At 44.4% G+C, this 13,368-nt stretch overlaps 1 pseudogene; it reads left to right on the top strand.

Moving 5' to 3' along the window:
• Positions 1-2,789: 2,789 nt before the first annotated feature.
• LOC111172050 (potassium-transporting ATPase alpha chain 2 pseudogene) lies at positions 2,790-6,256 on the top strand (annotated as a pseudogene).
• Positions 6,257-13,368: the final 7,112 nt, after the last annotated feature.

The raw sequence follows: 13,368 nt of genomic DNA, 5'->3' as shown, positions 1-13,368 counted from the left end.
CCACATCTGGAACGGGTTCAGTGGGCACAAGTTTGCTGGTTGCAGGATACATCATAACATAATGAGAACTTCCCCATATGGAAAGGTCTCTAAGGAAGTTTAGGGGTTCAATTCCATCGCTTCTAAATCACCACTGATTCTGAATTATTTTGAACCAATGTTCAGTATCAATGCCTTCCATGAATAGGATTCATTCATTCATTCAAAAGTGTATTTAGGGTTGTCTTTTGGTCTTGTTTATGGTTTCCTTTGCTGTGCAAAAGCTTTTAACTTTCATTAGGTCCCATTTGTTTATTTTTATTTTTATTTCCCTTTCTCTAGGAGGTGGGTCAAAAAGGATCTTGCTGTGAGGCTTCCCTGGTGGCGCAGTGGTTGAGAGTCCGCCTACCGATGCAGGGGACACGGGTTCATGCCCCGGTCCAGGAAGATCCCACATGCCGCGGAGCGGCTGTGCCTGTGAGCCATGGCCGCTGAGCCTGCACGTTCGGAGCCTGTGCTCTGCAATGGGAGAGGCCACAACAGTGAGAGGCCTGCGTACTGCAAAAAAAAAAAAAAAAAAGGATCTTGCTGTGATTTATGTCATAGAGTGTTCTGCCTATGTTTTCCTCTAAGAGTTTCATAGTTTCTGGCCTTACATTTAGGGCTTTAATCCATTGTGAGCTTATTTTTGTGTATGGTGTTAGGGAGTGTTCTAATCTCATACTTTTACATGTAGCTGTCTAGTTTTCCCAGCACCGCTTATTGAAGAGGCTGTCTTTTCTCCATTGTATATTCTTGCCTCCTTTATCAAAGATAAGGTGACCATATGTGCGTGGGTTTATCTCTGGGCTTTCTATCCTGTTCCATTGATCTATATTTCTGTTTTTGTGCCAGTACCATACTGTCCGGATTACTGTAGCCCCTCAGAATGGGAGAAAATATTTGCAAATGAAGCAACTGACAAAGGATTAATCTCCAAAATTTACAAGCAGCTCATGCAGCTCAATAACAAAAAAACAAACAACCCAATCCAAAAATGGACAGAAGACTTAAATAGACATTTCTCCAAAGAAGATATACAGATTGCCAACAAACACATGACAGAATGCTCAACATCATTAATCAATAGAGAAATGTAAATCAAAACTACAATGAGATATCATCTCACACCGGTCAGAATGGCCATCATCAAAAAGTCTAGAAACAATAAATGCTGGAGAGGGTGTGGAGAAAAGGGAACACTCTTGCACTGCTGGTGGGAATGTGAATTTGTACAGCCACGATGAAGAACACTATGGAGGCTCCTTAAGAAACTACAAATAGAACTACCATACGACCCAGCAATCCCACTACCGGGCATATACCCTGAGAAAACCATAATTCAAAAAGAGTCATGTACCACAATGTTCACTGCAGCTCTATTTACAATAGCCAGGACATGGAAGCAACCTAAGTGTCCATCATCGGATGAATGGATAAAGAAGATGTGGCACATATATACAATGGAATATTACTCAGCCATAAAAAGAAATGAAATTGAGTTATTTGTAGTGAGGTGGATGGACCTAGAGTCTGTCATACAGAGTGAAGTAAGTCAGAAAGAGACTAAGACAAATACCGTATGCTAACACATATATATGGAATCTAAGAAGAAAAAAAAAAGTCATGAAGAACCTAGGGGTAAGACAGGAATAAAGACACAGACCTACTAGAGAATGGACTTGAGGATATGGGGAGGGGGAAGGGTAAGCTGTGACAAAGTGAGAGAGTGGCATGGACATATATACACTACCAAATGTAAAATAGATAGCTAGTGGGAAGTAGCCGCATAGCACAGGGAGATCAGCTAGAGTAGGGGCATAGGGAAGGTGGGAGGGAGGGAGATGCAAGAGGGAAGAGATATGGGAACATATGTTTATGTATAACTGATTCACTTTGTTATAAAGCAGAAACTAACACACCATTGTAAAGCAATTATACTCCAATAAAGATGTTACCAAAAAAAAAAGTGTATTTAGCATCTCCTGTGTGTTCTAGGTGTGCAGCATAATGAGATGAAGGGAACATGTTCCCTTCCTTCAAAGAGCTCCATAAAGGGTGATGCATATATCTGTTTCTCTTGAGAAGGTGGCTGAAAGACCACCATATGAACCTTCCAAAGTCAATAACTACCAAAAATGTCATCGTGAGCTAGAATGAGCAGTCTATCTGCAGGGACAAAGATGATGCTGCTGGTGGCTCACCATCTCTGGGTTAGTAAGTTATGGTAAATCAGACAAATGTTTTTCCTCCTCCACAATTTCTCATGTGTCATAGGCAGTTAATAGTTGACAAATAGAATGAAATAGAGCTACAGAATCTACAGTCCCTACAAGACATTACTTTTTTATTATGATCATGTATTGTAATATTAACATTAATAACTAAATTTGAGTGCTTACTAAGTACAAGGAATAGTTCTAAGTGCTCTATGTGCATTATCTCATTTAATTCTAACAACCCCAAGAGGTAAATATTGCCTTTCCCCTATTTTCATCCTGACTTTACAGATGCAGAAACTGAGGCTCAGATTGACTTGTGTATCTCATTCCCTGCAAAGATTTCCAGAGGCTTCAGCTGAGACATGCTGACCTGGTTCAAGCTCCTCTCTTTATGAAGCACATTCGTCCAGGCTCTATCTCTTCTAGTCAGAGGCTAATATTACTTTGTCAAGAGATGGCCAAAACCCACAGGTCACAAATTATGAGATCATTTAGTCATTCAACAAATATCTATTTTGAATCCCCATGTGTTGAGAATACAATGGTAGACAAACACAGGCTCTGCTCTCAGGAGGATTTCAACCTGGTAGAGTAGATTTTTAAATGAGCAGAAATAAGATAGAAAACTATGAGCAGGCACTGAACCCACTGGGCTTCAGCAGCACAGGGTCCAGTCTGAGACTGGCCCTTCAGGTCTCCCACCTCAAACTACTGCAGCTGGACCCCTTAGTTCCAGGCCCTTAGTACAGCTCACACCCTGGAACTGTGCCCTTCTGTGACCAACTTCATTCCACAAGCACCCGTGTCATCAGCATCATGGGCAAAACAACACCAAAAACTTACTCTGTGAAGCTCAGTGGAACTAAAGACATAGAGAAAACACCCAGTGGGGATGGCCAGGAGAAGTACCAGATCCTGAAGTACAACTGCTAGGAACTCATAAAGAATCACTAGAAAGAGGAACGCAAGAAAGAATTCACCTAGAGGATCAGAAATTGAGCAATAAGGAATTGGAAGAGAGCTATGGTCCAAATGAGATACAGTGCTGTCCAGCATGACAGCTGAAGAGCTCTTGGTTCAGGACAGCCCCAGTACACTCAGGCCTTTCAAAGAAACATGAGGGATTGTCAGATTTCCCAGTAGATGGTGTGGGGCTTCCCCATCCTTCTATGGACAGGAGCTGTCCTATGCTGGCTTGCATTTGGAATTGAGTACTTCAATGATAGGTGCGCATGCTTAGACAGTGTGTATTTGGGTTCTGTGCTTGCTCTGGTTGGGGTGATATTTGCTTATTTCCAATAAGTGAAAAGCACCAGCATAATGTTAAGATTCAGTAAATTATTCCTCTCCAAGTTTTTGTCATCTGGGATGCAAGGGAGAGTACAGTCCCTGAAGAGTAGCTAATCGTCCGGAACATGGTGGAGATTAAGGGTGGAGACCAAATTCCTAGGGATATCAGGTGGCTGGCTTCTCAGTGAGCTAAAACAGATCATTTATCTCTCACTAGGAGGTCTGAGCCCCACTCCTGTTCCCGTGACTTTACTCATGGCAATCCCCTTGAAACAAAGAACACTGGCTTCTCTTCTACAACTTATTTTAAAGGTGTGGCAACTGGCACAATCACCAACACAGGCAATGACACCATCATTGGACAGATTGCCTCAATGGCTTCAGGAATTGGCAATAGGAAGACAGCCATTGCCACTGAGATTGAGCACTTTGTTTGTATTGTGGCAGAAGTGGCCACTTCACCAGCATCCTTTTCTTTATTATCACAGTGTCCATGAAGTATGTCCTGGACTCCACCACCTTCCTCATTGGTGTCACTGTGGCCCATGCACCTGAGGACCTCCTGGTGATTGCCACTGTCACTCCATTAATGACAGAAAAACAGGTGGCCAAGAACTGCCTGGAGATGAACCTGGAAGCAGTGAAGACCTCAGTTCCGCCTTTATCATTTGCTCTGACAAGATCGACCCTCAGACTCACAACAGAACCCATGTGCGGTGTGACAAGCAGATCTATGTGGCTGACACATGACGAACAGAAAAACCAACTCCTTGCCTGAAGCCCTGGAATCTGGGCCTCCTTATTCAAGATAATAACACTGTATAACCAAGCTGAGCTCAAACAAGGACACAAGAAACCATCATGGAGAAAGTTGTGGTTGGAGGTCATTTTCAGAGGTCATTTTGGGGGATGTGATAGAAATTAGGAAATGAGACTGCAAAGTGCCTGGAATCCCTTTTGATTCTACCAACAAATTTCAGCCCCCATACATGAGATGGATGACCCCAGTGACAGATGCTGCCTCACGATGATGAAGGGGCCCCTGAGAAGATCCTAGAGAAGTGCAGCACCATCATTATTGATGTCCTAGAGCAGCCTCGGGTCAAGGGCACAGCTAAGGCCTTCCACACCATGTACATGGAGTTAGGGGTTCTGGAGGAGCCACATTCTGGGTTTCTGTCACCTCTTCCTGCCAGCAATCAAGTTCCCAGAAGCCTACTCATTTGACAGATGTCATGACCTTTCCCACCTCCAGTTTCTGATTTGTGGGCTCTTGTCAAGGACTGATCCCTTTCGGTCCACTGTGCCTGAGGTACTTACCAAATATCAGAGTGCTGGGGTCAAGGTTGTTATGGTCACAAGTGATCATCCCTTCACAGCCAACACTATTGCCAGGTATCATTCCAGCCAACAGTGAGATAGATGGTGGAAGACATTGAAAAAGCCTCAACCTTGCTATGGAGCAAGTACACAAATAGGGTAAAGCCACTGTGATGTCCAGTATGGAGCTGAAGGACATAAATCAAGAGCACCTTGGATGAGCTCTTAACCAAGTACTTGGAAACCACCTTTGCTCAGACATTCCTCCAGCAGAAGCCAATCACTGATGTGGGCTGTCAGAGACAGATGCACTTGTTCCCGTGACAGAGGATGGACTTAACGCTTCTCCAGCTCTAAAGGATGCAGATGTTGGGATTGCCATGAGGGTAGCAGGTTCTAATGGATCCAAAAGTGCAGGCCACACAGTCTTACTGGATGACAGTGATGTCTTTGCATCTCTAACCACAGGGTAGAGGAAGGCCACCTAATCTTTGACAACCTAAAGAAGATTATTGCTTATACTCTGACCCAGAACATTGCCAAGCTTTGCATTTTTTTTTGATCTACACTGTTGTTGGGCTTTCCCTGATCACTGGCATCAGTACTATCTTGTTCATCAATTTGGGCACAGACTTAACTCCCTTATTGCTCTATCCTATGAGAAAGCTGAAAGTGTCATTTTGAACCAGAAACCCCACCATAAGAAAATGGACAGATTGGTGAACAAGTCACTTGCCATGTAGTCCTGCCAACACACTGGCCTCATGCAAGCCCAGGAGCTTTCGTTGTCTATGTCACCATGTATGCACAGAGGAGATTTAGGCCCAGCACTCTCATTAACCTCTGGAGCAATGGAGGAATAACAGCATGAATCACGGGGGCGATTGCTATGGATAAGAATGGACGAGGTATCAGAGGAAATACCTATAATGTACCGGCTACACAGCTGCTCTCACTGGCACCGTGAACTACCAAATAGCATATCTGATCATGAAGAAGACCTGGAGCAATTTCATCTTCCAGCAAGGTCTTTCCAGAAATAAAGCCATCTGGCTAGGGATTGCCTCACAGCTTATCATAGCAGTAATTCTCTCCTATGGCACTGGAAGTGTGACAGCCCTAGATTTCACCAGGCTCCTGGTTCAGGATTGGTTTGTAGATATGCCACATCCATATCTTCTGCTTTGGGTGTATAATGAGGTGTGAAAACTTTTTATCAGACTTTACTGTGGAACCTGTTGGGATAATATATCACTAACACCATCTTTTTGCCCAAGTGTCCCCACTTCACATTGGTGATGATCTTCAGTTCTCTTGTGTAATAATGACATCATCCAAATTTATACCAGAGAAAGACAAAAACTATATGAAAGACACTCAATTGATGTTTTGTACTTTACAGCTGAGATTTGACTATTTATGTATAAATTTTATCTCTATCTCCGGTTTTTAAATATGTAAATTTCAAGGTGATGATGTAGAGAAGAAACACTTATTTGTATATACATAGATTTCCAACATATTAAGTAATCTTGTGTAACCCAGATATCTGCTGGGGTCTCCCTGCTTTTAAGCTCTAGGTAGGATTTCTCATACCTCTATTGTACATCCTGTTGAAGATCAATGCCTTTCTCAAGATGTCTATGAGTTCCTGGGGAAACTGTCCACTTTGCTCAAAAATCCAACTCAAGGTTTGCAGGAAATGGAGAAGGGGGCAAGGTTACATCATGAGAGCACGGACATGCCCCACTTTGACTCTCAGATGTTGCCACAGCATGCTTTCCCTGCCATGTCACCCCTCACCCTCAACTCTCAGCATCTCACTGGCCCATCGATTTTTGCCTCACCTCTTCTGCTCCCTCCCAGATGGCCCTTCACCGCTACTACTGGAATGCCAGTTGGACTTCTTCCAATTCCTGCTCCAAATCCAAACTCCAAGTCCACTTTGCGTATCCTAACTCAAGGGGCTGTACTGAACAAAAGGGTCTTTCATTCACCAGGAAGCCATATTGGTTTGAAATAGTAATATCTATTTCTTGTAAAACATTTGCAAAGCACTTTCCAGCACGAACGTTATGCCAATCATGTTTCATGCTTTCAACTTAGGTTTATTCATGTGTGGAACAACATCTATGTTGACAGGCCCAGAGAGACCTCATTTTAAAGTAAAAGGGATATCAGCTCATTGCTTTGTGACCGCCTGGAGGGGTGGGATAGGGAGGGTGGGAGGGAGGGAGAATCAAGAGGGAAGAGATATGGAAACATATGTATATGTATAACTGATTCACTTTGTTATAAAGCAGAAACTAACCCACCATTGTAAAGCAATTATACTCCAATAAAGATGTAAAATAAAATAAAATGAAATAAAGAATAAAGTAAAAGACATTTTAGAAAACAAACAAACTAAGATAGAAAGTATTAAGTGACATAAGAAAGGTCCAGGAATCAGATTATCTGTAAGTGACTTTTTTTAATATATAGTGAACTTTTTTTTTAAATTTATTTATGGCTGCATTGGTTCTTCGTTGCTGTGTACGGGCTTTCTCTAGTTGCAGCGAGCGTGGGCTACTCTTCGTTACGGTACGTGGGCTTCTCATTGCAGTGGCTTCTCTTGTTGCAGAGCATGAGGCTCTAGGCGTGCGGGCTTCAGTAGTTGTGGCACATGGGCTTAGTTGCTCCGCAGCATGTGGGATCTTCCCAGACCAGGGCTCGAACCCGTGTCCCCTGCATTGGCAGGCAGATTCTTAACCACTGCACCACCAGGGAAGTCCCTGTAAGAGACTTCTAATGTCCCTTCTCAATCCTAATTTTCCGTGATTCTAGGTCATGTACCGTGATGTCCAGTCAGGGACATAGAAGAGGCTTCAAGGAGCAGGTGCCTCTGGGCTGGACTTAAAGAAGAGACAGTGTCAAGATAAAAGAGACAATGTTTTAAGAGAAGTTTAACAGATCCCATTTTCCTTTGAATGAATCAGAAAGCTTTACAAGAAACCAATATTGAGACTTTGAAGTTTCTGAGACAGTGTCAATTATCTTTGAAGATTCTGAGACAGTCTCAATTATCTTTGAAGTTTCTGAGACAGTCTCAATTATCTTTTACTCTTTATTACTTGCAAAATTAGAAGATTTTACTTCCTATCTTTCCATCCTTCTTTCTTTTAAACAACATTGATTGAGGGCCTTTTATGTTTCAGGCAGTGTGCTAGGCACTGGAAATGCAAAGGTGGAGCCACCAGAGGAAGGAGCTCAAGTTCAATGGGTAAAATAAACAAAGAAACAGATGTAACTCAGGTTCAGACTGATAGTTCCTGCATCCCTGCCACAGTCTCTGGCCTCTAGCCCTCAAGTTTAGGCACAATATTCAACCCTTCTCTAGTCTACTCATCACTAAGTCCATAATGTGAGTTTAATAACTTACTTATACATTAAACCTTCCAGGAGTTAGGAGCACCGTCCAGGTCTCTTCCATATCCTGGCTTCTCTCTCACCTCTTTCTACTCTTTTCTCTCCTCTCTCCCCTCCCAGGAACAACACAAATCCCCCTCCTTGTCCTACATGCACGAGTTCCGAAGGCCTCTTTTGTTACTTGAGCATACCCTTGGGTGTCACCCTGCACCCACAGTAACTCAAAATATTTCTTCCAAATAAACACAGGGCCCTCTCCAGGAAAGAATTTTGAAGAGGGAGGAAAGGGGGTCTCCATCTGTGCTCAGACAACATTGCTGTGCTCAGAATGGGGTCGGTCTTGTCCAATAAAGACAGAAGAGGCAGCCTGGGTGGTAAAGACTAAGAGGAATTCTGATCCATAAAGTGTATTTCTAATTCTCAGTGAGACCATTCCAGAAATGTAGGGAGTTGGCCCCTGGACTCACCAATGTTTGGGTTATATTTCAACCTTGATTGAGCACCAGAATTGCACACACAGTGCCAACTCCCAGGTGCTTTGAGGAGGGCTGGGTACACTACGCCTCTCTGTTTTAGTTTTTGAGTCTTTTCCCCACATGTCTGGGGGTGTTTCTTCCATTAAAACCAGGACTTTTCCTCCTTCTAAGCCTCTACCCCAAATCCAGCCTAAGCTGATACTCCTAGGAGATGCTAAATTCACTTTGGGGCCAAAAAGTAAAAATAATTTATTCAAAAACATGCCAATAACTCCATGGAAAACTTTCAGGGGTAGTATCATTTCACTCCAGATTCTCTGATGGGAAGGAGATTTTTTGCTCAGTAATGACGTGGCAAGGACAGGTTGTTCCTGCATAGGAAGCAAAGGTGGGTCCAGGGCTGTCCCTCTTCCGGGGCTGCTGGTGTGGGTGCCTCTGCTTGTCCTTTGCTGAGCCACCTCTCCCTCTCTTTTTTTCTATTTTCTTCTCTCCTCCAGGGTCCACATCTTAGTTCAGGGCTCCAGATGAAGTCTTCTCAACAGACATGGCCTTCTTGCTAAGCCAGCCTGGATAGAAGAGTCCAGAAAAACATGACCATTGTCTTCAAGTAGCTGAAGCCCTGTCACCAGAAGAGGCATTAGATTTGCTCAGCTCAGCAGAAGAGGAGAAGAATGGGGACAATACACAGAAGATGCTAGAGGCAAAAACATCTTCACTATAATAATAATAAAAAAAAGGTTTTAGCCAAAATTAGAATTGAACTATCGCAAACATCTGAAGTTAGGCATACTCCTCCAAGCCCAAAATTTATTTACAACGCTAATTTGCATAGAGTGTTAGAATATTCTGGGGAAAGAACTTGAACCGTAGAAAAACTTGGTGTTCAGACATAGAAAAGGGCATGCTGAATTTGGGGTGTGCGTGAAGCACATGCCAAGAGAAGCTAAATTTGAAAGGAAGAAGCAAAGGAGAATCTGCAACGAGGGTAGAAAAACCCTGGAGTGCTGGACATCGCCCCAGGGTCTGGGCATCAAGGGTGAGAGTGGAGGTACTGGGAATAGCATGGTGGTGGCCTTGCTTTAATCTGCCTCAGTCCCAGGCACCCTGGTGACATGTGTATAAAGAGCAAAGTGTCTTGTGTAAACATTAAAAAAGCCATGAGATTTAAGGACACAAGCAATTCTTCAGAGAGAACCGCAAAGGAGTAGACAGCCAAGAAAAAGAAACCATTTCCATCTTGGCAGGAAAAAGAAATTACAGTCAAGAAGCTTGGGGCTTCCCTGGTGGCGCAGTGGTTGAGAGTCCGCCTGCCGATGCAGGGGACACGGGTTCGTGCCCCGGTCCGGGAGGATCCCACATGCCGCGGAGCGGCTGGGCCCGTGAGCCATGGCCACTGAGCCTGCGCGTCCGGAGCCTGTGCTCCGCAACGGGAGAGGCCACAACAGTGAGAGGCCCGCGTACCGCAAAAAAAAAAAGAAGCTTGGAGCACAGGGAGCACATCAGCAGCCTGGGGTGGAAAGGCCTTGACACAGACTTCAGACCAAATGCAGCTTCAGAGATAGAGCCCCGGACAGAGCTGCAGGAATATCAGAATTATTGGCCCATAAGAGAGTAGTGGCCAGGTTTTTGGCAGCGGCTGCACGGATTCAGGCCCTCGTGGACGGGAACCCTTGTAGATTTCCGGAGCAGGGGTCCTCTCATTACCATTCTCACCATGAGGACCAAGCTTTTGCAGCCACACAGATGGAGGCCATCCAGTGATTCAATTTTGTATCTGTGTCTTTTTTTAATATTTTCCTTAAGTCAGACTTAAAATTTAGCTTTTTAAGATGTACAATTTAATAAATGTTCACAAGCGCATAAAGTTGTAAAATCACCTGCACAATCAAGATACAGAGCATTTCCATCACCCCGAAACATCCCCTCATGCCTCTTTGAAGTCAGTACCTCACTTGCATCCCCAGCCCCTGACAACCACCAATCTCTTTTGTCCCAGTATATGTATACGTTCTGTTTGTTGTCTCTTCCAGGATGTCATATAAATGAAATCATAGCATATGTAGCCTTTGAGTGTGATTTCTTTCCCTTAGGTAAGGCTCTTGGGATTTATTCATGACGTCGTACCTATCAGTCCTATGTTCTTTTTTTCTTGCTATGCTAGTACCATCCCAGGTATGGGCACACCACAGTTTGTTTATCCATCTGCCAATCGGCGGACTACTGTTGTTGATGTTTCATTGTTTCCAGTTTTTGATGATGAAGAATGAAGCATTCGCATACAACTTTTAGTGTGGACGCATGTTGTCGTTGGGGAAATACCTAAGGGTGGGACCACTGGGCCCTATGGTAAGCATATATTTAACTTTATAAGAAAGGGTCAACCTGTATTCCAAAGTGGCTAGACCATTTGGCATTCCCAAAGGGTCCCAAAGTGTTGGACTCTTATGGTGGCCTCATTTGCATCTAAAGGAACTCAGGCTGGGAATACTGAAGTTCTACTTCTATTGACCAGAAGTCAGAATGTCCAGAAGCAGAATTCACAGTCCCTGAAAATGTGAATTCCCTTTCACTGTGTGTATTGGGCAGGAGCTGGCCGATGGCTTGTCAGGGATGCAGTAAGGGCTAGGCCCTCTGACTTTCCAGATGTCTCCCTACTCTGGAATCTGTGATCCTGTGAATAGGAGCATCACCCTGCCCAGCATTCGAAGACATCACCCACCCACATTTCTTACACTTGGCTCACTAGACAAACACGTGTCTTGATGTTTGACGTCTTTATCAGTTTGACTGACGTGTTTCCCTGAGTTGATATTTTTCATGGAATCGATTGGATCTCTTGGCAGTTTTTGCAAAGAGGGAATGAATTAATGGACCACCCACATCTTGCTTTATTCTGTTGACCTGTTTGGGACCGTAGATATTTCACTCAAAATCTCTGTGCTCTAGCTTCTCCATCTGGGGCTAACAGCACCCAGAACGCAGAATCCCACAGATCACACCAAGCACAGGGATAACTGAGCAGTGATGTTGGTATTCATGACTAGAAAGACCACTTCTACTCTGTCCTCTTTGCTGTGGGTTCTGGAACCCATCAGACCTGAATTTGGATTCTGACTCTTCCTAGCTGTGTGACCCTGAGTAAGTCGCTTAACCTCTCTGAATCTTGGTCCAGTAAAATGGACGCCCACTCTCTACAGAGGGTTAAGGTTAATGTACATAAAGCACTTTGCAGGCCTGGTGTGGAGTCCACCCTCTGGGGAGCATTATTTTTGTTTTGACTGTCCTTGAAACTTCTCTCCCTGTCACCACTACTTAAGGGGACTGTGGTCATCTCAGGCTAGTACAATGGGGAGACTGGGGCCGTGAGGTAGCATGAGTCGTAAAGCAGAAGGCAGGGTTCAGAGTGGGGAAAGAGGCAGACAGGGCTGGACAGGGGAGGGTCCAACGTGCTGACCGATCAGCAAGCGTTGAAGATTTTGTCCCTCGTGGTGAAGTTGGCCCCAGGTTCCAAATCTGCAACCATTTCCTATCACTGCCTCTGAGCTCCTGGCTCAGGACATCTTTCTGGTTAACGGCTTTACATTTCTTCCCAGGGCTCCTTGACTCCTCCCAACCATATGGGGCCTTTGGGAGATTTCCCCCAAATTCTCTGGGGACACCAGAACCACTGGTGGTGGCTAAAAGGGCAGCTGCGCAGTTCTAAAATGCTCTTACAACCCTGAGATATAAGTGAATCTGACCGAGCCCTGCTGACCAGTCTTCATCAGAGAAATCAGAAACCTTTAATACCTGTAAATTTTGTTTTTAAAGACAATTCCCTAGACCAGGCCTCCATCATCTCCGAGAACACAGGAAAGACCGAGTGAACATGCCCCTCACCTTGAGAAATATCTGTAAACAGTCCTCTAAACCAACACAGCCTATTTCTCACCTCCTATCTCCACCCCCGGTTCCTCCCTTGACATCCCTCTGCCCAACCACCTCTACCTTTCTGAGGTTTGGAAGACAAATTAATCCATTTCCTCTCCCAGCCAAGCGGTAGACCAGGACAATGGATTCCAGCCAAGAGCTGTACACTGAAGAAGCCAAGAGCTGGGTGAGCAGTGGACGTCTCTCTTCCCTGATCCTGACCTGTCCTGGATCTGGGGGAAGATGGAGATCGTGAGTCTGCCCAGAGCACCATGAGGAAAAGCACTCCTGACTTGGAGTGAAAATATGTCCACCTGGATGCCAGTCTCAACATTTCTGAGTCATGTAAATTTGGGCAAGTGACAACTTCTTCTAGACTCTTTGTTCAGACCCTTCGTCTATAAAATGAGGGTAATGACAACTCCCTCGCAAGAGTGTTTGGGGATTAGAGATTATATGTATAAAGCGTCTGGTGCATAGTAGGTGCTTAATAAACCATAGATCCTCCTGTTGTTATTGTCTTTCTTCTTGTGGTAGAATTAAACAAGACAATCCATTTGAAATTCTAGCACCAATTTCACCAGATTCTCAGATGTACACCTGGAAGGAAGGGTAAGGGCTGGGCTCTCTCTCCTGTCTCTATTGCCTGAAGAGGGGCAGAAACATTCTTTGCTTCTCATCAGCTCTGTCCTTGGAGGGCAGCCTCAAAGTGATGGACGAGTTAG

Source organism: Delphinapterus leucas, chromosome 8 (assembly GCF_059928025.1).
Source record: "Delphinapterus leucas isolate spDelLeu-1000000601 "Yukka" chromosome 8, BTC_Dleu_Yukka2, whole genome shotgun sequence".
In the NCBI taxonomy this organism is placed as follows: domain Eukaryota; kingdom Metazoa; phylum Chordata; class Mammalia; order Artiodactyla; family Monodontidae; genus Delphinapterus; species Delphinapterus leucas.
The sequence above is the reverse complement of the archived record's forward strand: the minus strand, read 5'-3'. Positions and strand labels throughout refer to the sequence as shown.